The 26090-nt window shown below is 35.5% G+C and overlaps 1 protein-coding gene and 1 long non-coding RNA gene across 7 annotated transcripts in view; one reads left to right on the top strand and one right to left on the bottom strand.

Annotated features, from left to right (window-relative positions):
- The window catches only part of zbbx (zinc finger, B-box domain containing), a 165714-nt gene that overhangs the window by 124390 nt on the left and 15234 nt on the right, over positions 1–26090 (top strand). For all 6 annotated transcript variants that reach the window (XR_009267037.1, XR_009267034.1, XR_009267033.1 and 3 more), the window contains one exon: positions 23175–23294. The gene's annotated coding sequence lies outside the window, so the exon portion shown is untranslated. The remainder of the gene's footprint in view (positions 1–23174; positions 23295–26090) is intronic.
- On the bottom strand, positions 3516–7727 carry LOC131524647 (uncharacterized). The gene is made up of 5 exons (XR_009267042.1): positions 7604–7727; positions 7274–7355; positions 6941–7014; positions 6292–6380; positions 3516–4130 (listed from the first exon to the last, which is right to left on the bottom strand). It is a non-coding gene; the product is annotated as an uncharacterized LOC131524647 (long non-coding RNA).

Here is a 26090-nt window from a genome sequence, read left to right as displayed (position 1 = left end):
CAAAAGGCATCAGTCCATAAAACTATTCCCTGATGTATCATTTCTGCATGCGTACAATGTAAATGGGCGGAACTCCTTCGTGCCTGATTGATAGCATGAAACGGCCAATCAAACGCTCAGTTCTGCTTGCTCCTCCTCCGTGTGACAGCTTGTGTCCTCATTTGACGTGTGCCATAAATTGTTTTACATGTTGTGTGACCAGCATCCGGTAATAGCTTCAGAGTGGTGCTGTCAGTCAAAGAGCCTGCCAGAATTTAATTTACAGTGTAAACAGAGTTTGTGTACATATTATTCATATTAGAGCTTTTCGAGTTCATATTTAATGCCTCTCTGGTTTTATAGACTTAATAGTGGCTGAACACATAATATATGCTCAATTATGTAAGTTTTTACGTGATCTTGTTCATAACACCATATTAATGCTGTTTGCTGTGCCATTATTGGAACGGCAGATTGATTATTTGGAAGCTTATTGTTTCATTTCCCTTTCGTGGGAAAGTTAGTTGGAGTGTAGTGTAATAAGACATTTCAGATCAGCATAAAGTCTAATCCATTTATTCTGGCCAATAACTGCTCACTTAGACAGGAGAGGTTGCTTGACTCACTTGTGAGCGACCAACCGTAATTTTTTGTTTTTACATCCAATTTTTACCTTATTTCAGAAAACAATTAAAAAAGTTATTGCGTATCTAACAAGCATAGTATCAGTTATTTTTCTTACCCCATTATTAGCAAAAACTCAATTTTGATAAATTGTTCAGAAAATAAGACCTATTATTTTAGGCTATTTTGCTTTTCAAGTAAATGCATCTTGATTTAAGTATGTTTGTACTGGAAAACAAGACTAATACTTAGTAAGAAAATAATTTTTCTTGCAGTGTTCAACTAATGGGTATCTATGTTCATTGTTGCGAACTTTGTATCATATTAGTGCTTGCCATTTTTCATGGAATATGCATCAGACTGCATGGTCTGGGAGTGTGTCGTTTGAGACTTGTTAAAGTGATGAGATCATGGAAATAACCTTACAGTCAGGGCCAAAAATATTGGCACCCATGGTAAATATGATCAAAGAAGGCTGTGAAAATTATTCTGCATTGTTAATCCTTTTGATCTTTTATTTTAAAAGTTCACCAAAATCTAACCTTTCATTGGATAATAAGAATTTAAAATGGGGGGAAATATCATTATGAAATAAATGTTTTTCTCAAATACACGTTGGACATAAGTATTGGCACTCCTAGAAATTCTTATGAGTAAAATATATGAATATGAATTAAGTTATTAAATATATTTAATATGAATAAAGTATATTCCCATTCATATTCACAATTTTGAGCACTCTGGGGTGATTATGAACATGAAATTATCCAGCCATGGCTTCCTGTTTCACAGATATATAAATAGAAGGGAAAACAAAGCCCAAATCCCTTAAAAAGAGAAAAACCAAAAAATATATTTCTGATGTGCAGCAAAAGATAATTTAGCTTCACAAATTAGTGAAGTGGCTTTAAGAAAAGAGCTAGAGCAGTGAAAATTCCCATTTCCACCATCAGGGCAATAATTAAGAATTTCCAATCAACATAAAATGTTATGAAACTGCCTGGAAGAGGACGTGTGTCTATATTGTCCTAATGCACGGTGAGGAGGCTAAAGAGTTTGAGTGGCTAAAGACTCTCCAAGGACCACAGCTGGAGAATTGCAGAAAATAGTTGAGTCTCGGGGTCAGAAAACCTTAAAAATAAAATTGTCAAACAGCACCTACATTACCACATGTTGTTTGGGAGGGTTTCAAGAAAAATTCTCCTCGCTCATCCAAAAACAAACTCCAGCATATTCAGTTATCAGACACGACTGGAACTTCAAATGGGACTGGCTTCTATGGTCAGATGAAACTAAAAAATGACCTTTTTATCAGCAAACACTCAAGATGGGTTTGGTGAACACAGGGATAAAAAGTACCCCATGTGTACAATGGAATATACTGCTGTATTTTTGATGTTGTGGGCCTATATTTCTGCTGGAGGTCCTGGACATCTTGTTTAGAAACACGGCATCATGGATTCTATCAAATACCAACAGATAAAAAATCAATAAGTGAATGACTCTGTTAGAAATCTTATAATGGGCCATGTTTGGATCTTCCAACCGTACAATAATCCAAACACAAACCTCAAAAACAACACAAAAATGGGTCACTGAGCACAAAACCAAGCTTCTGCTGGTCATTCCAGTCCTCTGACCTGAACCCTGTAGAAAATGAGTGGTGAACTGAAGAGAAGAAGCACCAACATGGAGCTGGGAATCTAAAGGGTCTGGAGTGATTCTGGATGAAAGAATGGTCTCTGATCTCTTGTCAGGTGTTCTCTAACCTCATCAGGCATTATAGGAGAAAATTTTTGGCAAATGGAGGTTTCAAAAAGTTTTGAATAAAAAGGTGCCGTTAATTGTGGACAATGTGTATTAGAGAAAAACATGTATTTCAAAATGATATTTCTCCCCATTTTAAATTCTTATTATCCAATGAAAGGTTAGATTTTTGTGATTTTTTTAAAATAAAAGATCAAAAGGATTAACAATGCAGAATAATTTTCACAGCCTTCTTTGTTCATATTTACCAAGGGTGCCGATATTTTTGGCCATGCCTGTATGTCTTACCTTATTTACCAATGCCTGTAAAACAGTGAGCATAAAAACAGGCCTTTTATTTTATGTTCACCTCTTTTTAAGGCACTTAAAAAGTCTTGCATGCTTTGCTGTATCCCTAAACTTTTCTCATTTGCTTCTACCTAAATTGGACAGTCAGTGTTTGTACAGCAAGTTAAACTGCTTAGGGAGGTAAGTTTTCTTTTCGAGAGTGCCATAATAGCATTAGAACAGCACAAAGATGTCATTGTTGAGTGTCTGGAAGGATCACGATTATGTTTCTTCAGCAGAATATCCAGGATGTGGAGGAACAGGATATGGAGATATGGCCACTCGCCAAAGGAGGACTTTGAAATAATGGATCAATTTCCGCTCTCTAATGACTGTGGTGGTAAGGATTTATTGAGCTGATGCAGGACCTTGAGAAACCCTATTAAATTCAAATAATAAAACTAAATAAACATATCCTTTCTTATTGGCAGACTTTGTTTTTCATCCAATAATGACTTCGCCTTCGTGAGCTTGTCAAACCTCTCTCTGTTTGCAGTGTCTACTTTTTAAGCTAGAATCTCTCTAGCTCTCTCTTTGAGGCGTCACACAGTGGGTAATGGTGGAAGTGTACACTGTAAAAAGGTTGCTGTAAATTTTACAGTATTTTACTTGCAGCAGTAAATTACTGTAAAAATGGTTACAGTATTTTTACCGTATTTTCATTTACAGTATCAGTGCTGTAGTGTTTATTTTCATGTAGTTTAAACATTTTTACCTGTAAAACACAGTCAAATTGTGGTACAGCACTGTAATCCATGATTTTTACCACCCCAATAATTATACAAATTACTACTTTTATTTAACAAGGATGGATAAAAATAAAGACATTCATAATGTTACAAAATATTTATATTTCAGATAAATGCTGTTCTAAACTTTCTATTCATCAAGGAAACCTGAAAAAATTAGACTCAGCTGTTTTCAACATAATAATAATAATAATAGTTTTTTTGAGCAGCAAATCAGAATAATAGAATGATTTCTGAAGGTTCATGTGACACTGAAGACTGGAGTAATGATGTTAAAAATTCAGCTTTGATCACAGGAATAAATTACATTTTAAAATATATTCAAATAGAAAACATTTATTTTAAATAGTAAAACATATTTCAAAATTGTACTGTTTTTGCTGTACTTTGGATCAAATAAATGCAGGCTTGGTGAGCAGAAGAGGCTTCTTTAAAAGCATTAAAAATCTTACTGTTCAAAAACTTTTGACTGGTAGTGTTAATAAAAATCAAATAATACAGTAAATATGAGTTTGTGTTGTTGTGTTAAATTTCAGTAATTTTGACAGTCAAAGTTGACAAGCTCTCCGATGAGAAACAGCAGGATGGGATTTAGGCAGATTCTTTTTCTTGGCACCCTCTTTCCAGAATTCCAGCTGACCTGTGACTTTCAATGCATTTGGTGCCACAAAGATCTGAATGAACCTGCAAGCACATGAAAAAAAAAAGCATTATTTTTCAAAGCAGTGTTTACAGAATTTGCCTCAACTGTCAAATTTGGTGCTGTATGCACTTTGATGTCAATAAAACCTTATATACTACATCTGAACACACCTACAAAGTAAGGTACATAATTAGTTGATAATCCATCACATTCAAATTATTAAAGCTCCATTTTTTACAATGCATTCTCAATCAGTAGAGCAAAGTGCTAGAATGCTGAATTAATGGGTTTGATTCCAGGGGCGGTTCTAGGGTGAGTGGATATCCGGGGCTTAGCCCAGAGACATTAATTTATGTATCAGAATACACGGGATACAAGTCAAATAAAATAGGCTATGCTGAAAAGTAAAATTAAAGTGGCTTAATTTTTTTTTAAAGCGACAAGTGTAATTAATTATAATTTGCACTTACAAATTGCATAAATAATATTATGGAATTAATGTTTTAAATATAAACGCAAAAATATGTAATGATAGAAAAAAAAAATAGAATGGTACTTTTAAAAATGAGACTAAAATTACCAGTCTTAATGACTGAGCCATTGAGTCTTTTATTCAATCTATTCATTAAAAACTGCTGATTCTTTCAGGAACGAAGAAACTGTTTTTATGAATGGTTCAGTGAATCACTGATTCAAGGCATTCAAAAAAGGTAAATTCTTTCAGTAATGAAATACTGTTGTGTGCAGAGACACACAACATGGCTTTGTTTAGAACCGTTTTTGCGAAAAGACAATATTTTCTTCACAATTTAAATCACTTAATATTAACTTCTTGTTTATTGAATTTTGTTGCCCTGACACTTAGTAAAGTCTGCCACAGACCATGCTAAATGCTAACCAATCTGTTCATATAATCTAGTTATTTCTAAATGTGTGTGTGTGTCCTAGAAAATCTCAATCTTGATGCGCACACACCCCTAGCGCCGCCCCTGTTTGATTCCCAGGGAATGAATAACTTAATAAAATGTGTAGGGGAGCGCAGGGCACAAACTAACACAGGCTAAGTTGTAACACACATGGTTTAAATATTTCCACACATGCTAGCATAACCAAATTTACAGTATTTACTACTGCCATATCAACACTATATAGAGAATAAAGTGCACCAAAATTCAAAAATCTTTTGAAGATGTCACTGAATATTTATTCTACCAAAGCAGAAGTACATTTCTGGCTGAAGTAAATTGTCATCTCAGTTTTTAGTATTCATTTAAAATTAGACAAATCTGCTATTATTTTAATCTCCAATCTGTTATCAGTTTAGATAGTTTTATAATGCTTCGCTAACTAGCAGAAGACACTAACCAGTTTTAAATTCCAGTTGCACAGATGGGGAACGCTGTAACACTGTAACAATGTGCCCCGCTATTATTAAACTATGCAATTCAATGACATTAGCGATGCAATTTACACCATTTACTTTTATGAGTTTCAATGAGAAGCCACAAGAAGCAGGTGAATAAAGACTGAGAATCGATGTTTAATATTCAGAAATTGTTATTTCAAGAAATGTAAAGCATTTTGGCTCGTTTATGTGTCTCGTGTCCTGTGTCCTATGACAGCTGTGTGTGGAGGGAGGGGAGTGTATCATTTCTGAATTTCTGAATGCGTTTCTTCATTTGCGCACTCTGTTTTGAACTGCACTGTATACATAGCTGTGTGTTGCGATCAGGGCCGTCCCAAGCATGGTTGCAATGTGTTCATTGTCAAACTCCAAAATTAGATTATTTTTCATTCTTAAAAAATCCATTATTTTATTTGAAAAAGTTAATGATTTTATTTTATTGACAAAATATTTTAGTTTGTCTTGTATATTTTTTCATTAGACCCCTCACATGTTACAATCTACCCCACCTACGGGGCATGTTGTCACTTCCATTCTTTTCAGATAAATAACGAAAAACATATACACCTGTAATTATGAAACAACGCAACATATTTGAACTAGACAAGTGTGAAATTAAAATGTATAAAAAAATTATACTCTGAACCCCACGTGGATTTACACATGCTAATAAAGTCCGTGTTAAGTTGTGTCCCGTGCTCCCCTACATTAAATACAATATAACTTGCTTTGGCTAAAAGCATCTGGCAAATGCATGAATGTAAATGCAATGTATAACAAAATGTATTTTGGGTTACCTAATTCTGCATTTCTGTAAAACGAACAGCTGGCTGTATGATGATTCTGTCCTCATAATCAGCATCCTGTTTTTGCTTGGAGAAATCTCCTGTAACAGACAGAGTCACAACACCCTTTTAGTGTTACTATAGTTTATGATTAGAATAAAACTACCGTACAGTAATACAAACATTTTGAATAAAATAAACAGTTTTGGTAACACTTTACAATAAGGTGTCATTTGTTAACATTGGTTAATGTATTAACTAACATGAACAAACAATGAACAATGCATTTATTACACTATTTATTAATCTTTGTTAATGTTAGTTAATGACAATACAGTTGTTGTTTATTCCATGTTAGTTCACAGTGCATTAATGTTAACAAACACAACTTGCGATTTTAATAATGCGTTGGTAAATGCTGAAATTAACATTAACTAAGCTTAATAAATGCTGTAGAAGCATTGTTCATTAATGTTTTTAACTAACGTTAATGTTAACTAATGAACCTTATTGTAAAGTGTTACCACATTTTTTATATTTATAAGCAAAACTTACTATATTAATATATTGCTAGCCCGTTCCTCTCTTTAAAAAGTAAGTTAGTGGAGAACAGCAGCCCGTGGCTAATTTGGCTACTTTAGTAACATAGATGAAAGCTCACCTGTTACGACGGCAATCACAGGAAAAGACTCCAATACTCCTCCGATGCAGACGACATGACCACAAGATCACAAACTTGAAAATAAAATACAAAAGATGTACTTTACAGTGGTATTTCTTAACTCAGTTTTCCTCAGTATTTCATGTTAGCTCGCGGTTTTATTTTACGTCTCTCACTGAATAGGGACCGTCTGTTACATACAACATTGGTACACACGTTTCTAACTTAAATAGCATTTGAAGATAATTACACTTGCGATAAAGAGGCAGTGTACAAAAGATATTATGCTTCTCTGTGTTCGTTAACTTCGGCTAACTGACATTATTAACTTACCAGTTGATGTTATCATCGACACTATGGCATTCACAAAAAGAGGCTCCAAAATACACCTCCGACGTTGCAGACAAAATCTAGACTAGACATTTGAAAAGAACAAACAAAAGAAGTACTTGAAAATACTGTTTAAAATCTCCACTGAATTGAAACAGTGGTGTTGCCTACGCACTTTACCTCAGTAACATTATTTCACGTTAGTTCGCTGTTAAGGTTAAGTAAGGACTCGCCAGATTAACTAATTTGCATCAAAGGGCAGCAAAACCTACAAACGTGTTTCTCGGTTTAATAGGGTTTATTTTGACTAATATGTGACCTTAATTTACTCACCAGTCGATGTTATCACCGTTATGGCGGCGTTAATCCGGCCGTCAGTCAGAAAAAAAAGGCCCCAACTCCAGACATGAAAAACGACACCATGAATAATGTTAGTTTGCTGTTAATAAGTTAAAACATCTTAAAATATCTCAGTTTTGCATAAAACAGAAATAATATAGGCCTACTAACCATTTTGTCCAGTTAACAGTGCAATGTGTCTCTTTTATCCTTTTACTGCTGCTTCCACCAAACAGCAAACAAAATAAATCTCCCTTGCCATTAGTCAGTTTTTCGCGGGCAAGTTCACTACTGTAAATTTACAGTAGTTTACTGTAGTGACCATACATTTTCCCATAATCATTTGCAGTTTACAGTAAAATACTGTATATTCATTTTACAGTATCTTACTGTACATAATACAGTAAAATACTGTTCAAATTACAAAAATTGGTTACAGTGTATATATACATATGAATGCATGCATGTATATGAGTGTGTTTTTTATTAGTTTTATTTTATGAATTTAATATGGTTACTCAAGGTGCATGAATGTACGTATATACAGTATACGTACATGCATTAATATACATGCAAGAAACAATTCATCCAGATGCTGAAACAATTCGTGAAACAATTCATCCAGATGCTTGAATGTCTTTGGTCATGGCTCACTGTTTTTTTCTGTGCTCTGTGAACAGTTTGAGTTTAAAAAAAAATGTGACTCACAACCTCTGCATTTCATTCCATTTGTTGCACTTCATCTAGCTGTTTTTAAATGCAATAACCAATTCAGTGTGTACATCTCTCTTGTTTGTGCTCCTGCTCACTCATTTGTCAAGTGACATTCTGTCCACTGGCTCTAACCTCTCTCACACTGGCCTCCAGCCATTCTTATTGTTGAATGCTGCCATCTGACAAAAATGGCAAGAACTTTCTCAAAATGGCATGTTTTGGCTGGCTTTAAGGAAATATCAGCCTTCTGGGGGAAAAAAAATATTTTAGTTGAATGAGTGTTTTTTTTTTTTTTTTAAATTGAATTTGAATTGAGCTATCAAAAAGAATGTAAGATTGCAGTTTGAATTTGATTGTAAGGATGTACAATTTAAATAAATTGACATTAATAGAGCTAATTCTTAACTGTACAGTATGTCTGACCTGACAATGCATTGTTTGAAGGTTTTGATTTTTGTTGTTTTCTTAAAGCCTTGGCATTTGTAGGTTTATAGGCTATGGATGGTTAATGGATTGATTGATGGATGAATAAATACAATGGTTGGATGGATGATGGAATAGTTATTGTGGATGGATGATTAGATATGATGGATGACGGCAGGATGAATAGATGAATACAATAAATGGATGGGCACATTGAATGGATGATAGATGGATGAATAGATATAATGTCTGAATGACTAGATACAGTACTATGGATGGATGGATGAATAGATACGATGGATGGATAGATAAAGTAAATGAGTGGATGGATGAATAGATACGAAGGATGATGATGGGTGAATAGGTACAATAAATAGATGGAAGGTGGATGGATGGATGAATGGATATGATGGATGGATAGATGACTAGATACGATGGATGGATGATATGATGAATGGATGACTAGATACAATGGATGGATGGATGAATAGATACAGTAAATGAATGGATGGAAGATGGATGGATGAATGAATGAATGAATTAATAGATATGATGGAGGGGTGTGATGTATAGATGAATGGATGGATGGATGAATGAAAATAGACAAGAAATGGATGGATGGTACAATGGATGATAGATGGATGAATAGATACTATGGATGGATGAACGGATAATTAGATTCGATGAATGAATAGATATGATGTATGGATGGATAGATAGATGATGAATAGATTTAATGGATTTGTGAATAGGTATGATATATGGATGGTTACGATGGATGGATGGATGGATGAATGAATGAATGCATGAATATATACAATGGATGAATTAATAGGAATCATGGAGGGATACGATGGATGAACAGATATGATGGATGGATAAAGAGATGGATAAATAGATTGGATGGATGAATAGATACGGTGAATGGATGGATGGATAAATAGATCAGACCAGAACTCACATACAGTACGATGTGATGACTGCGCCAGACTAATGTACTCTGGTACAGGAGAGAGAAACAAGGGAAATGTTCAAAGAAAGAGCGGGAGGAAGTGAATGTGCAGGATGAGTCATTATTGTCATTATCACTGGGCTTGGGGTCAGGTTTCAGCTGATAGGCACTTCAGCCGCTTGATGTTTTCCATTGATGTGCGCTCTCATCTGAAGGCTGGAATCAATACCAGCTTTTGCCCTCCCAATTTCACAAATGACTGTTAGATAAAGGCAACTGTGGGACCCCCCACCTCTACCTCGCCAAAAGCCATAAGAGCAGAAGAATCCATTATGACTTCGCTTGTGGTGCTTATTATCATCCAGAGCTGTACAATGTTAACAATCAGAATCCTATAACCACACACACGTAAACACACGTTCATGCCCACTTACACAACACCGGCTTTTGTTGTGTGTACAAAGAAATATCAGGATGTTGCAGTTGACTGTGAGATTACTGTAATGTGCTTGGGTGGTTTTATTACTGTGGTTTGTAATGTATAGGCAGTATCGGGCTGATAATGTCATGCTCAGTTGCTTGCTGTCTTAGAATTGTCTTCAGGATATTCGCAGTACTCTGTTCCAAAAAAAAAAAAAAGTGCCAAAACTGTCCCATTATTTGAAAGGATAGTAAAACAGGAAACTTCTCACTTCTCAAAACTCAACTTCTCAAATCTTATGTGCAACTTCTTATATGCATCTTCAAATTCTCAAATATTATGTGCACTTCTGCATATTCAAACAAAGATGTGCAAGCTTCTTACAGAAAACAGTTTTTCCTTGGAAAAAAAAAATATTTTAGAAGACTGAAATATTGCGTACAAGCTGTATAGACATGATATTTTTGATGTTATGACTATTTTGGGGGGTGTGTTTGACATTATTTTATTTTATTTTAAACTTAATTGTATTACCCCATTACCCAATTGTCTGATATTCATATTAGATTTATGCTTAACATTTCCATGGTTTCAAACACAGGCTGCATTAGGCCTTTGGTTAAACTGGTGTCCCCCAAACAGACCCCGGTGTTATTTTGCCATATTTTCAGTCTCAACATGATGATCTCATGTATCTGTTTGGTTTCCTTTTTATTCATTCAGTATGAGAATTTAATTTAAAACTCATTACTACTGGTAAATGAGAATGCTGTGACCGTTTCACCAGTAATAAAAGAAATGAGAAACTGAAGAGAGAGAAAATGCTCATGTGGATTGTTATTGGATGTGTAAACACACATAAATAAAACCACACTTGCTGAACATCTTGCAGTCAAATGCTATAAAAGCATTTTACGAGATTTAACAGTCATTTGGTACAGTAAAACATAGTATTTTGATTTGTTGATAATGGTTTAAGCAATATATCGAGGCTCCTCAAGTGGCATCAGAGAGCAATCCAAAGAGCTCAGAGACAATCTCTACCGTTCTTTTGAAAAGTTCTTTCGTTTTGCCAGTTTTCTCTGTCTTAATGAGGTCGTTTTGTCTTAAAGTTCCCGAGGGCGAGTTAAACTCCAGCTGATGGAAGGCAGTCGTTTGGTTAAGGCATCGGTAAAGACATTGATTTTGACCTCTATCGCCGTACAGCTCTAGGTGTAATTAAGGCTCATTATGGTGCACTGTTGAACACGCTGAATGCTGCCGCTGCTGATGAGACAGATGGCAAATATCAGGCTCACGGTGGCGTCGGCGTGAGCTGTGCCCACACACTGACTATTCAACCGTTTAGCTGAAACTTTGGAACTGTGACCATCAGCTTACGTCTAGTCATTTGGCCGATGCTTTTATTTCAAAGTGGCTTGTCTGTTTAAGGCGTGCGTTTGGTCATTATGTGCATTGCCGCAGGAAGTACTTTCTCTTGTGCAAGTTAAGACCTATAGACAGGGGTGGTACGCATAAGATGTACACAGGTGCGCATGTGCGACCATAGGCGGAGGGTGAACCAACTCCAGGGTCAGGCTAAAAGCAGTCAAATCTATTAATAGTCCAGGTGATATGTGCAAAATTTGAGGTGATATGTTCAACTTGGCACAATTGTACAGGTTAGGGCCCTGAACATTATCAGAAATGGAGCCATCGCAAAAACACCTTGTGGTTGCCATGGCGACCATTTCACTTTCCGCCATAACCAAATTATGTATTTTGTGTCATATCTCCTGAACCAAACATGATAACACAGAAAAGGTGATGTCTACCCTCATGTTTCCTCAAGGATTACAACGATACCATATACAAAAACATAAACTGTTAAGGTGAAGAATTAATGGTGAAATCAGCAATGTGAGAAGGAAATAACAGTATGTGAGAAGGAAAAAACAGTATCTGAGCATCACAGTATCACAGCATTTACAATAGTCCATATTATGGACTATTATTATTTTTTTCTTTCTTTGATAATTAACTAATATTTTATTCAATAGTACAATAAAAGATTGTTTTAATTAATTAATTATTAATTTGTTACATTTATGTAGTGCTTTTCTGAGTACTCAAAGCGCTTTACATGGAAGGGGGAATCTCCTCAACCACCACCAATGTGCAGCATCCACCTGGATGACAGCAGCCATATTGCCACCCACCACACACCAGCTTAACTAATATTTTATTCAATAGCACAATAAAAGACTGTTTTCAAGAATACAATCATATATTTCCGAGATAAAAAAAAAAAAAAATCATCTCAAGTATGTGTATTTTTCAGGTAGGCGGTAGTATGTTTCCAATACTTTCTTGTTCTCTCTCAACAATGCTCAAACATCACATGCAGACGGCAATGCAATCTTGCTAAACTGTGTCCTATCTGCACCTCTTCTGCTGCACCACTGTCATTTTCTGTGGGTCTCTGGAATCGTCAGTCAGCTGTCAACAAACTTCATTCTGGCTATTACTTCTCAGTCTACTCTTAGTATCTTGGGCTTGACTGAGACCTGGATTCGTCCAGAAGACTTTGCAACCCCTGCTGTTCTCTCTAACAACTTCCCTTTCTCTCACATCCCCCGTCAGGTTGGAAGGGTACTGGTCTTCTTATTTTTAATAATTGGAAATACTCAACCCACTCTTCCCTATGCAATAAAAATTATTTTGAGTTTCATGCTATTATGGAAAAAAAATCCTGTTAAACACCATATTGTAATGATTTATCGCCTTCCTGGTCAACTGGGCACCTTTATAGAGTAGATGTATGGGCTGCTGTCCTCATTCTCTGTGAATGGCAGTCCACTTGTAGTCTTTGGTGACTTCGAAATCCATCTGGAGAAGCCTTACACTGCAGACGTCCATTTCCACTCCAAGCTTCATTTGATCTCAAATAGCTTACCACCACAAGCACTAACAAATCAGGCAACCAGCTTGACTTATAGCTTCACACATGCAATTGTTTCACAGACAACATTTGGTGAAACTTCTAGACATCTCTGATAATTTCTTTATTACATTTAACCTACATATTACTACCTGTGTGCCAAGAATTCCTCTACCTGTTACTTTTAGGCAAAACCTACGCTCGCTTTCACCCTTCCATCTTTCCTCTGGAGTGTCATCTTCTCTTCCCTCACCCACCCATTTCTCATTTCTGGATGTATATACAGCAACTGATACTTTATGATCCACTTTAACTTCTTGTCAAGATAATATCTGTCGGCCTGTGCATACTACCCCTTCTAACTTAAAAAGTTGCCCCATCATATTTGTATTGTATCATCATATTTACTGTATATTTGCGAGCAGTCTTTTGGGTGGCTCACCAAATTCTCTAATACAAAGAATTAAAGGGGTCATATAATGCCATTTTTGTACAAGCTAATATGATTCTTTAGGGTCTAAATTGAAAGTTTGTAATATACTTTAATTAAAAATTCTCATTAGTATTGTAAGAAAACACTCATTTTACCTGCTCAAACACAGCTCTGTTTTCAGCACACCGTTTTAGTGCGTGTGTTTTAAATGCTAATGAGCTTTGCTCGCCCCGCCCCTGTTCTGTGGGGCGTTTTGACCTAACACACGTGGAGTGTTGCCTTGACAACAGTTGAGGGTATATTTTGAAGAATGGCAGCGGGAGTCTCTGAGGATACTGTGCAACCGTATCAATTCGAACCGGAGTCGGACCCGGAACAGGTAACAGATAACATAACTTATTCTGGCATAATATTGAAAAACATCAATTAGAGTATTTATAGTCTTGGATCATATGCATTTGCAGGATGTAAACAGTATTTTGCAGGTATTGTGTTACCATTAATTTTCATGCAGTTATAACTGTTTTTTATTTATTTAAATTTTTTACATTACTTCTTAACAGACACCGTTATAAACCATCTACAAAAGTAAGCTTAGTGTAGTGTTATCATGTTAACTTTAATACCTGCGTACACAGTTTGTAATAACACAATAACCATAACGTTTTGTTCATTATAAACGTGGGATTATTAATTATATTGAGAACGTCGTAAATAGAAAACATGCATGTACCCTGAATGTAAACATTAGCCACATACATCGTGAAGCGTGCTAGCGATTTGCAAAGATTAATATAAAGATTAATATAAAGGTTAATTAAACGTTACACTCACTTCTTCTGGAGGTTCAGCAGGAACACGAATAGTTGGTACCGATTCTTTTTTCAGGAGCAGCTTCTTAGCAAAACCAGCTTTATACTGACCTTCATTTATAAAGCAGTCTGGTGAAAAATTATTCGCAAACATGAAAACATTGACGTTGCTCATGGGGAATATTCCTTCAAAAGCAAAACTCAGCCACTGTGTCTTCAGCGGTTCGGACTTAGGAACATCAAAATGACTGCTGTGTTCATTATTGCACCGAGAACAGAACACCACAATCGCTTAGGCGCCATTCTGCTCATAGACAGCTCCAGCGTATATCAACAATGACGCGCGGACTATGATTGACAGCTCGCTCACGAGCAAGGGCGGGTCTGTGTTGAAACACTGCTGTCAATCAACCATCGTGGGAGGGGCGTCCGACCGTGTGGCATCACACGGTCGAACGGCTTGATTTGAGACAGGGTAAAACAAATAAGGAGATTAAAAAAAAAACACTGGATGGATTTTTATCATTTTATGATGGTTGTGTACAGGCACTGCTAACACACATTTCAGTACAATCAACTTGTAAAAGTGCATGTACCATTATATGACCCCTTTAAGGCTTGACCAAAATTTTTGTGGGGGACAATTTATTGAAGATGGTAGTGTAGCAGTTCTTCAATAGCGATGTTAGCATGTCTTCCTTCAAACAATCCCTTGTGAATCCTAGCTTCTCCCAAAGTTCTGTCTGTGGGATAGAATTTTATACCTGAAGACAAAAGGGCTAGAAACAATACTGTTAGGACCTTCCTGCTGGAGATCCTGCAATCTACAAGACGTTCCTAAGGAATACTGTTCCTTTGTTCCTCTGTGAATCATCAGATTCTCCTGTCTACCATCATAGGATCTGCACTCCACTTGTTTGAATCTTATCTCACATGTACAGTAGGTCTTTCAGGGTTTCCAGGGGAGGAGAGGTGTCCAAAGAACATCAACTGGCCACAGGGTTTCTTCGGGGATCAGTTCTTGGACCCCTCATCTTCACCATATACACTACATCACTGGGACCCATTATACAAGCACATGGTTTCTCCTACCATTGCTATGCTGATGACACATAGCTCTATCATTCATTTTAACCAGAAAATCCAATAGTAGCTGCATGGATCTCAATCTGCCTGTCAAACATCTCGTCATGGATGAAGGAACATCTCCTGCAGCTCAACCTGGCAAAGACTGAGCTTCTTGTTGTCCCTGCCACTCCGACTCTATAGCATGATTTCAACATCCTGCTTGGTTCATCAAAAATCATTCTTTGGTGACCAGCTGAGCTTCAAGTACCATAAAGACAGATCGATCATGCAGGTTTGCATCGCACAACATCAGGAGGATCAGGCCCTTCCAAACAGAGCATGCTGCACAACTTCTTGCCCAGGCAATTGGCATTTCTAGACTGGACTACTGCAATGTTCTTCTGGCTGAACTTCCATCATGCGCAATCAAACCTCGACAAATGATTCAGAATGCAGCGGCACGGCTGGTCTTCAACGAGCCCAAAAGGGCCCACTTCACTCCTCTCTTTATCTCCCTGCACTGGCTACCGGTTGCGGCTCGCATTAAGTTCAAGACACTGATGTTTGCGTACAGAACAGCCACAGGCTCAGCACCCTCACTCTTACGAATCTACATCCCCTCCATAAGCCTGAGATCTGTAAGTAAGCGATGCCTCTCGGTAACATCACAGAGAGGCATTTTCGTTCACCTTTCCTGGCTGGTAAAATGATCTTCCCACAATTGTAGTTATTAACAGAACACCCGACACGTTATCTGACAGAAACACCAATTTAATCCCAAACCTGACCCATTTGACATAAAAACTGGGACCCGAACCACACCTGCATTAAATCTCCTATGTGAGGTAGACAAAACTCATTTATTAAAACTTTTATTCAAATTGTGAATATATTAAATACAGAAAGAAAGCAAAGAGCGCTCACTTTAATATAATCACTACAGCTGTCAATTAGTGGAAGCGTGATTTGACTACATTGCTCAGCGTGTACTAGACCCAGTCAAAATAGTGTTGGTTAATGGACCTGCAACCCGTCCCGTGCTTGTCACCGTCCAACCTACACCACACCCTACACATAAATATTATTCCACCCGTTACATAAAATATTAGCAATTCACCTGCATGTACCTGCCCGCATGCAGGACCCTGGCTTTCCTTGTGGACAACACAATAGACAACTCTGGCCCTAGAGAATGATTGTAAATTAAGTTTACATGAAATATGTTTGAAATTTAATTCTGAATCTTCTGAGTTTTCATTGTAATCCTTCTCATAAAGTCACCGAATTAAGCATTAACTGTTCACCTGATAGCATTGCCATCGCACTACCACCTACCTGACTCTGCCTGAGAAGTAAGGAAAAATACACTTACCTGAGATGATTTTCTGTGAAATACATGATAGTATTCTTGAAAAAAATCGTTTAATGTATTATTGAATAAAATATTAGTTAATTATCCAAAAAAAGCAAAAAAACAGCCATAATATGGACTTTTGTAAGTGCTGTGATACTGTGATGCTCATTGCTGATTTCACCATTACTCTTCGTCTGAACAGTTTATGTTTGTTGTATATGGTATCATTGTAATCCCTGACCATAGGGGTAGACATCACCTTTTCTGTGTTATCATGTTTGGTTCAGGAGATATGACACAAAATACATCATTTGGTTATGGCGGAAAGTAAAATGGTTGCCGTGGCAACCATGAGTTGTTTTTGCGATGGCTCCATTTCTGAAAATGTTTAGGGCAGCAAACTTTACAAGTGTACCAAGTTTCATGAAAAAGTGAACATTATTTTCACATATCACCTGGACTATAAAGGTGGGGTAAGCGATTTCTGGTAGATAATGTTGATATTTTAAATCACCAAAACAAACACGCCCCTACCCCAAAAGGGTCTCTCCCCTATTTTGATTGCTCTGCCCCACACATATGTACGCAACCCAGGCAACGATTAGTTCTGTGAAACAAAGCAAAACCAATGTATAGAACCAACTATAGAAGTCATTATAATCAGCGATGCTGTCTACACTGGATGCTGCTCAGCGCGACAAATCCCCGACAGAACATGCTGCTGCGTTCTATTTATGATGTCCTGACACAAATTTCAAATGATTTTCAACTGTCGCTTTATCGCATCCAGTGTAGGCAGACTTTAGCTGTTGCGGCACGGCGCGTCTGGTGTAGACACGGTGTTACTCACGTATTGAGAAGAAACAAAGCAACCTCGGCGTCCGATTGCAGGCCTTCCGCTCCTTGAGTTCTCTCCAGCACTGGAAAGCTGATCCGATATTTATACAGGTCCTACTTCTTGCCTTATTGTTCCGCAGATGTTATCCTCTTTTGTTTTTTTGTTTTTTTATCCGCCATCTCTATCTTTCTGTTGTTGCTCGGCTCAGCTAATGTCCGTCCTGTGCACTGAATGCTCTCTCCTCCACATCATGAGTAGACATGCCCCTTACTGCTGATTGGCTACAATGATTTAAATGTTTTATTAATAAACATGCGATTAGTCGTCTAATGCTTCAAATTGCCCGACTACTAGTCGACCAGAAAAATCCTTAGTCGAGGGCAGCCCTACAAACGGATCATTATAATGTTTAATTTCCACGGTTATTCAAACAGAGAATAAATTATACAGAAAGCGAGCAAAGAACTTTATCACTAGGTATGTTTCCATCCACATATTTTTATGCGCATTTTGGAATATCGCATAAAAAAACACCATGGATGGAAATGCCAAGATGCGCATTAATTCTAAAAATGCGCATAAAAACTTAAGCGCACAATTGAGTGCACAATTGAGTAGGATAAACTTTTTATCCGATAAGAAAAAAATGTTTATAAACTACGATAGAAACATATTTGCCAAATAAATTCCACCATGTGCATCAACAATGTCATGTGACTGCATGATGGGACGGGATAACTTGACAAGCCAGCGGACTGATCTCGTTGTACAGCATCTGAAATGTTGTTTTGGTCATTCTGAAATGCCTGAGCATCAAATGCTAGTCTGTTATCAAAGTATTTTTGAATAATTGTCTTAGATGACTGTGTTCCCAAGCAGCAGGCATCCACCTCCGAAAGCAATGACCGCATTTATTGTGTTTCGTCTGCTCGCTCTAAGACGCAAGGAATTTATCAGAAATGAAAATGATTATATTCACTGGTTTCTCCTAATTTGAATGTCTCTGATTGGCCATTGCATTCCTAAGCTCAACAGAATAGTGTGTGATAATTATAATGCACAACACCAAATTATAATGTGCAATACTAAAAATGCATAAAAAGAAAAACAGATCTTAATTTAATGCTGCAATCGACACTTTCCATTCATTTTCACTTTGTTAGCAACAGACTTAATAGATTAAATTAATTTGTGCAGGGTCATTTTTGCTCCAAGTCCCCGTGGTCTTACACACGCTCCACCTATGCGTGTGACCAAAATAAGAAAAAAATACACTCTGTAAATAAGTTCAGACTGCTCATTTGCGTACCAACATAGTTGACTGCTGTTAATTACCATTTTAGATCAACAAATTGTAATACTGATTTCATTCACTGATGCTCTTTAATTGGCAGCACATATACTTACTTGCCAGCAGCCAGCCAAAATAAAAGCTTTCTGATTTTAAAGTTTGAAAATTATGAAATTTTATTTTATCATTTTATTTTAAAGTAAAAATTATAGTGTTTTTAATTTAATAATCCCTTTTTATTTTTAAATATAATAGTATTATCCCACTTTATTAGTTTGTTTATTATTTTATTAACAAAAAACTAACTAAATAAAGTGCAATAATATTATTAGCACTATTATTATTATTATTATTATTATTATTTAATAGTTATATTTAATAGGTCACACTATGTGCAGTGTGAGGACCAAACCAAATCTCCAGGTGCTCTTATGAGAACCAGGCTGAAACACTTGTGTGCACCCCTGCCTTTGCTATATGCGTGCTTTTCATAATGTTTAAAATTAAGTGTTTCTTTGCTAGTTCTATCCATACATTCCAATTTCATGAGTATTTGTATATATTCTGTCACACATACAATTACTTATGTGTTTACATAGACACTGAAACATACCATATTAATTTACTGACAGCATCTAAAAAATTAGTAAGGTATCAGCAACTCTATAAATGTTTATGAATCCTTATTTAATCTAATACTTAATTCATTTAATTATACAGTGGATTGCATTTATGATAAATTATATTATGTTTATAAATTATATTACGTAATATACGTAATATAAATTATATTACGATTGCAAATAACACAGTTGACTCATTTACTTAATTTGAAATTATGACATTTGATTCCGTTCAGTATGACTTCTGACACATCAGTTGAGTTTTGTATGCATGTATACTATATATACAGTGCCCTCTAATATTAGCACCCTTGGTAAATAGGAGAGGTGGCTGTGAAAATAAATCTGCATCTGTTTATTCTTTAGATCTTTCATTCAAAAAAATTGCGAAGTTCTAACCTATTATTGAAGTAAAACAATCGAAAGTGAGGGGAAAGTCTGATTATGAAATAAATGTTTTTCTCTAGTTTATGTTGGCCACAGATATTGACATCCAATTATTGCAACGTCCTTTCCCCAAGATAACAGTTCTGAGTTTTCTCCTGATGAGTTTGGAGAACACCTGACAAGAGATAAACATGTAAATATGAATGGGAATATACTTCAGAGATATTTTACTCATAAGAATTTCTAGGGGTGCCAGTAATTGTGGCCAACATGCATTGGGAGATAAACATTTATTTCATAAAGTGAGTTTCCCTCCACTTTCAATTGTTTTACTTTAATGAAAGGTTAGAATTGTGTGAATATTTTCAATGAAAGATCAAGAAGATTAACAATGCAGAATGCAGATTTATTTTTCACAGCTGCCTTTGTTCATATTTACCAAGGGTGCCAATATTAGTGGAAGGCACTGTATGTATATAATACATAAATATATTTGTTTAGTTGAGTAAATTACTAAATTGGGGTGATTATTCATTTAATATGTTTATTAATTTCAGAAGCATTGTACTTGTGCACAATTAAAGAAATATTCTGGGTTCAATACAAGACCGTATGACAGCATTTGCATGTAATTACCAAAAACAAACAAACAAACAAACAAAAAATGTCCCTTGTTTTTATGAAAAGAGTGGAAAAAAGAAATCAGGGTTATTAAAAATCAATTCTTCTGTTAAACAGCTGTAATGCTGTTTAAATCATTATTTTACTGTTGTTTTTGGGTTAATAGTTTTCCGTTGTTATGGCAACAAATTTGTTAAATCGGATATAACTTTGCTCAGAAAAGGTTTTTTTTCTTTTTCTCATCTCATTAACAAGCATATTGTTTACATCTTGTGGCTATATTATTGAAACAAGAGAGTAGTTTAAAGGGAGTTTACTTTCCTCATGTCATTCAAACCTGTATTTCTTTCTTCTGTGGAAAATATCTTTATTATTATTGTTGTTGTTGTTGTTATTTTATTATTATTCTATTGTTGTACATGCAATGAAAATCAAATAGCTTCAGTGTTCCCAGCATTCTTTAAAAGAAAGTCAGACAGGTTATGCACAACATCAATGCGAGTAAATAATGAGAGAATTCAAATTTTTGCATTAACTATTTCTGGTGTTTACACATTTTTGGCCCCTTTCACTTCCAATGTATGTATCTCGCTGTAACCCAGAGGCACAAATTCATTCACGTAGTAACCAACAACATGTTCCTTTAACACTCTTCTAATTAAATTCAAATTAAAAGTTCAGCATCACCTGCGTGACTCATGAGTTCTCTAACAGGAAACCAGAAGCACTCGAAGCCTCATTTACCCGCGTCTCATAGTAAATTCCTTTCAGTGTTGATTTAAGAAAGCCCCACCTGTGAATCTACGCCTGTGTGTAAAAGCACACATGACAAGTGTTTCTAAGCGCAGGGAACGGGGGGCTTTTTTCCCCGGTTTTGCCTGCGGTATCATGTCAGTCAAACTTAGACTTCAGCTCCCACTGAATGTGTCTCAGATCTGCTGATGCAAATGAAGCTGCTTTATTTCGCTAGCGCTCTCACTCTTATTCCCTCTTTTGTCTCAAGGTTGATGTGCGTATCAGAAATAACAATCTTCCAATTCATTAATAAAGTGCCTCGGAGAGAGTGGAAATGACAGAGGAAGCTGAAAGGAGAATGGAGAGCGTTTGAAAACAATGAGCGAGACAGGACCGCGAGCGGCGAGGGCCGTGATCCCCCGATGGGATCCGAGGAGAAGAAAATAAATTCCCTCTAATTTCCTAATGGAGAACAAGCTTGTTAACTAGCGTTCTGCTGATTTTCGTTCACTCCCGTTCGCCTCTCTCGGTGTGTGCTCTTTGTAATCTCTGAGGTTGCGTGGTTTTACCCAGAATTCTTAGAATCGACTCACCATGGGATCCATACGGCAAAGAAGCAACACACAAAGAGGTCTTGTGGCATTACAGGCAAATTAGAGAGTCTCGCGTGGTAGCAGTACATAAAGAAGAACAAAGTACACTGGGTTTCAGGCCACCTGCGAGCTTGAGTTCAACAGGCACTTTGTGAAAGTTTTTTGGGGTCAGATTCAAACCTCGTCTCACTAATTAATCGGTTTCTTGCAGCTTCTGTTCCATACTGAATATTATTGTATATGCAGATGGATACCATCTATTTGTTTAGCTCATGTTTGAGAAATTAGCTGTTAAACATTTGTTGTTGTTGTTTTTGTTTTAACTAATGGTTTCTATCAATCAATCAATCAATCAATCAATCAATCAATCAATCAATCAATCAATCAATCAATCAACCAATCAATCAATCAACCAATCAATCAATAATAATACTAATTATTATTATTATTATTATTATTATAAAGCATTTAGATTCTTCTTCTTCTTTTATTATATTAATATATATTTTACAATTATTACAAAAATATAAAAAATACTATTATAGCATTTGCTATGAAATGAAAAAAATAGTTATTGTTATTATTATTACTAATAGTAACAGTACTAGTACTACTACTACTGGTAAATTATTTATTTAAAACAAATTTGTGGTAAAACTTACAAATTTGGATTTGAAGTAGCATTTAAATAGTTGACAGTAGTATTTAAAATAGTATTAAAACAATGCTATTGTAGTATTTATATACAGTAAAATGAAATCGTTAATGATAATAATAATTTTGTTTTACAGTACAACTGTAAAATTACAATGCTAATGTTCGTGGCTGTCTTGATTTCTTCATTTTCAAACATTAAAACAGCTGGCAGAAAACTGCAGGGAGGCCTTGAAGCTTCTCAACAGCTGGCTTATAAGTGTGTTTCATTACAAGTTTGGGAAAATGGGAAGATGAGTTTGTGTGGAGCAGCATTTCCTGTGAACAGAGTCACTCTGAGATGCTGGAAACACAAACATTGCACGTGTAAAAGAACACAGAGCAATTTGGTTTTATATCAATTAATTGTGCAGCCCAATTTACTAGCTAGGGTCATTACGTATTAATCATTGCAAATGTTTAATCATCCGATGTTGGCATACTTCATTTGGGACATTTCTTCTAATATTTTCCTTACACAGTCACAAATGAGACAATTTGAATGGAAGTTTGAGTTTATATTGAGATATCTCAGTTTTGATCACAAACATTGGTAAAATGCACAGTTTGAGACACGGTTGACATCTTTACATAAGGGAAAGATAGTTTCAATTTGCTCTTTGTTGAATCCCATTGCTGTCTCAGAGAAATGATTGAGATCTCCTTTGCGATTTTTCTTTCCTCCAGAAGTCCATGTCTTTATTGTCATGTGTAATGCAAGAAGCCAAAGGAGCAGAAATGAAGGGAACACAGAACATGGTGTTAAGACGCGGCAGGATGTCATGCTAACAGCTCCTCTGTCTGCGGGTGAGTGCTCTGTGCAGCAGGCCAGTATCACTGCAAATGTAGAGCCGCTTTTTTCACATATATAAATCCATGTTTGAGATTCAGAGGGATTAAAGTCTAACGAAACTTCCACTCTGACCAGAACTGGCTCTCTTTTGAGGGATACCATCTAAATGCACCTTTACAAGCTCTACATGATGTACAGGATGTCATCACTTCCTTTTATTTGAGGTCATTTTACACTTATGCCACAATAAAAATAAATAAATTTAAACAAACATTCGAAGAATTGTCATATGCTACCACGACTTTATTCATTTGATCAAAAGTACAGCAAAAACAGTTATATTGTGAAATATTATTACAATTTTAAATAACTGTTTTCTATTTTAATACATTTTAAAATGTAATTTATTTATGTGATGGCAAAGCTGAGTTTTGGTGAAGGGACATTTCTTATGATCAATGTTGAAAACAGTTGCCTAATATTTTTGTGGACACCATAATACTTTTTATGAACATTTGTGGATATATTTGCCAGAGTTACTTCCAGTTTGAAGGTGTTTTGATAGACACCAACATTTTTTGATGAATAAAAAGTTAACAGTATTTATTTAAAACAAAAATGCTTTGTGACATTATAAATGTATCAGTCAGTCAGTCAGTCAGTCAATCTCAATCAATCAATATATTAATCAATCTCTCTCGCTAATACAAAACAGTAGTGTATTTTGCATGCATTAAATATATATTTTAAAAAAATGAGGTTTCTAAGATATTCTAGTCCCTTCTTCAGTGTAACTGTGTGGGAATTTAAATGACTGAAATAGTATTGATAATCAATATAATAATAATAATAATAACAATTATTATTATTACTACTATTAAATATTAAAATAATAATCTATGTCCTGGTTAAATAAAGGTTATAATAAATAAAATAAAAAATAATTTAAAAATTGTATTTTACTATAAAATGTATTGTACAACAACAACAATAATAAGAATAAGAATAAGAATAATACTTATTATTATTATTATTATTACATATTTAAAACAAAAACTAGTATTATTATTTTGCTATAAAATAAAAATGAGCATTTAAAATGTAATAATAAAAAATAATATAATAATAATAATAATAATATATCTACTGTAGATTAATGATGTGTACAGGATGTCATCACCCCTATTATCTGAATTTAACTGACTAAAGCAGCATGATTTATTATACCTGTCAGGTTGCAAATATCTGTGTAAGATATAATGCATCCAGTGCTTATTGAAAAGCATCATCCATACCTTTTTAATGCGCATCCAGGCTTCAAGTAAAGCATGACGGAACAGGAATCATCAGTAATCATCTCTTTGAAGGATGAACAGTTTGGGACAGTCAGTATTAGAGCAAGAGCAAGTTTATTACGTGCGTGTCCTTTTGAAGTTGTTTTTAGCGTCTGGAGAGGCGAGTGTCAGGCTGATAACGGCAGCTGTCTCTCCCCGAGGGGTGAGATGCAGATTAAGGGTGGATTAGTTGCTCTGGGCCGTGTTGCATGTGTTGTAATTGCAGGGATGATAGTGGCCAGGCACCAGACGCGCCACCCTGCCTGCTCAAAAGGACCCTTGTGTCTCCAGAGTTCGGCCCTCTTAAGCACCTCGCAAATTAAATCGCCCTTTCTCGGCTACATGCAGCTTAGTTTGCCACTGATTGCTTGAGGCTTCTTTTAAAGATTAAAAAAGTGAAACGGACAGTTCAGACTCTGAATTCTGATCGGATAAGACACAATCAAAATGCAGAAAAGCTGATATATAGTATTTTGTTCAAGTTTGGTGTTGGTACAACTTCTTTTTTTTAATTGAACCTTTTTTTTAATAATAATAATAATAAAAACAGTCATGGTTACATATCATTATAAAGAAAATAGAAGATGAATTATAAAAAAAAAAAAAAACTCTGACAGCTGTTGTGCATCTGATTCAAACATTAAGGTAAAGACAGCATAAGGAAAAATTGAAGGTGCAGGTGCACTACATTCCTTTATTTTACCAGCTGGATTCATACATTAACATTTATTTATTTATTTGTTTGTTTAAAATATGTTTAAATTGCTGCCCATTACTATTGGTCCAATTTCATAATAATGTCCTATTTTAGATTTTTCAAAAATCTTAAATAAAACATTATTAGAGTATGGTTTACAAGAAAATACAATTTCAGTCTGCTTCAAAATTTCATGTTTAATTCAGTTTTACTTGTAGTTATTTGTGAAATTTTCTAGCAATTTCTAAGTAAAACTGATAAAAAAAAATGTCAATGAAGGCTGCGTTTGTATTGTGAAATATTATTACAAATTTAACCGTTTTCCATTGAAATATATTTAAAAATGTATTCCTGTGATCGAAGCTGAATTTTCAGCATCATTACTCCAGTCTTCAGTGTCACATGATCCTTCAGAAATCATTCTAATATGCTGATTTGCTGCTCAAGAAACATTTCTGATTATTATCAGTGTTGAAATCTGTTGTCCTGTTTAACATTTTGTTGAAACCATATTTGTTTCTTCTGGATTCTTTAATGAATAGAAAGTGGTAGTGTATCCGTAAACATGCATCAGTTGAACTCAATATTAATACTGCATCTAAACCATAAACAGTGTGCGGTTAACCTAATGCACAAAACAAGCGCTGAAGGTTAATACTTAACGTTAAGTGTTTGCTCAAATCCATAACCCCATATCTGAGCATTAATAGCAGCGATGCTCGACTTACAATCATAGTGCACCTTTAAGGATATTAAAGGGCCGTAGTGTGTTTATGGGG

The sequence above is a fragment of the Onychostoma macrolepis genome, chromosome 18 (genome assembly GCF_012432095.1).
Source record: "Onychostoma macrolepis isolate SWU-2019 chromosome 18, ASM1243209v1, whole genome shotgun sequence".
Lineage (NCBI taxonomy): Eukaryota > Metazoa > Chordata > Actinopteri > Cypriniformes > Cyprinidae > Onychostoma > Onychostoma macrolepis.
This window is presented reverse-complemented; position numbering and strand designations above follow the sequence as displayed.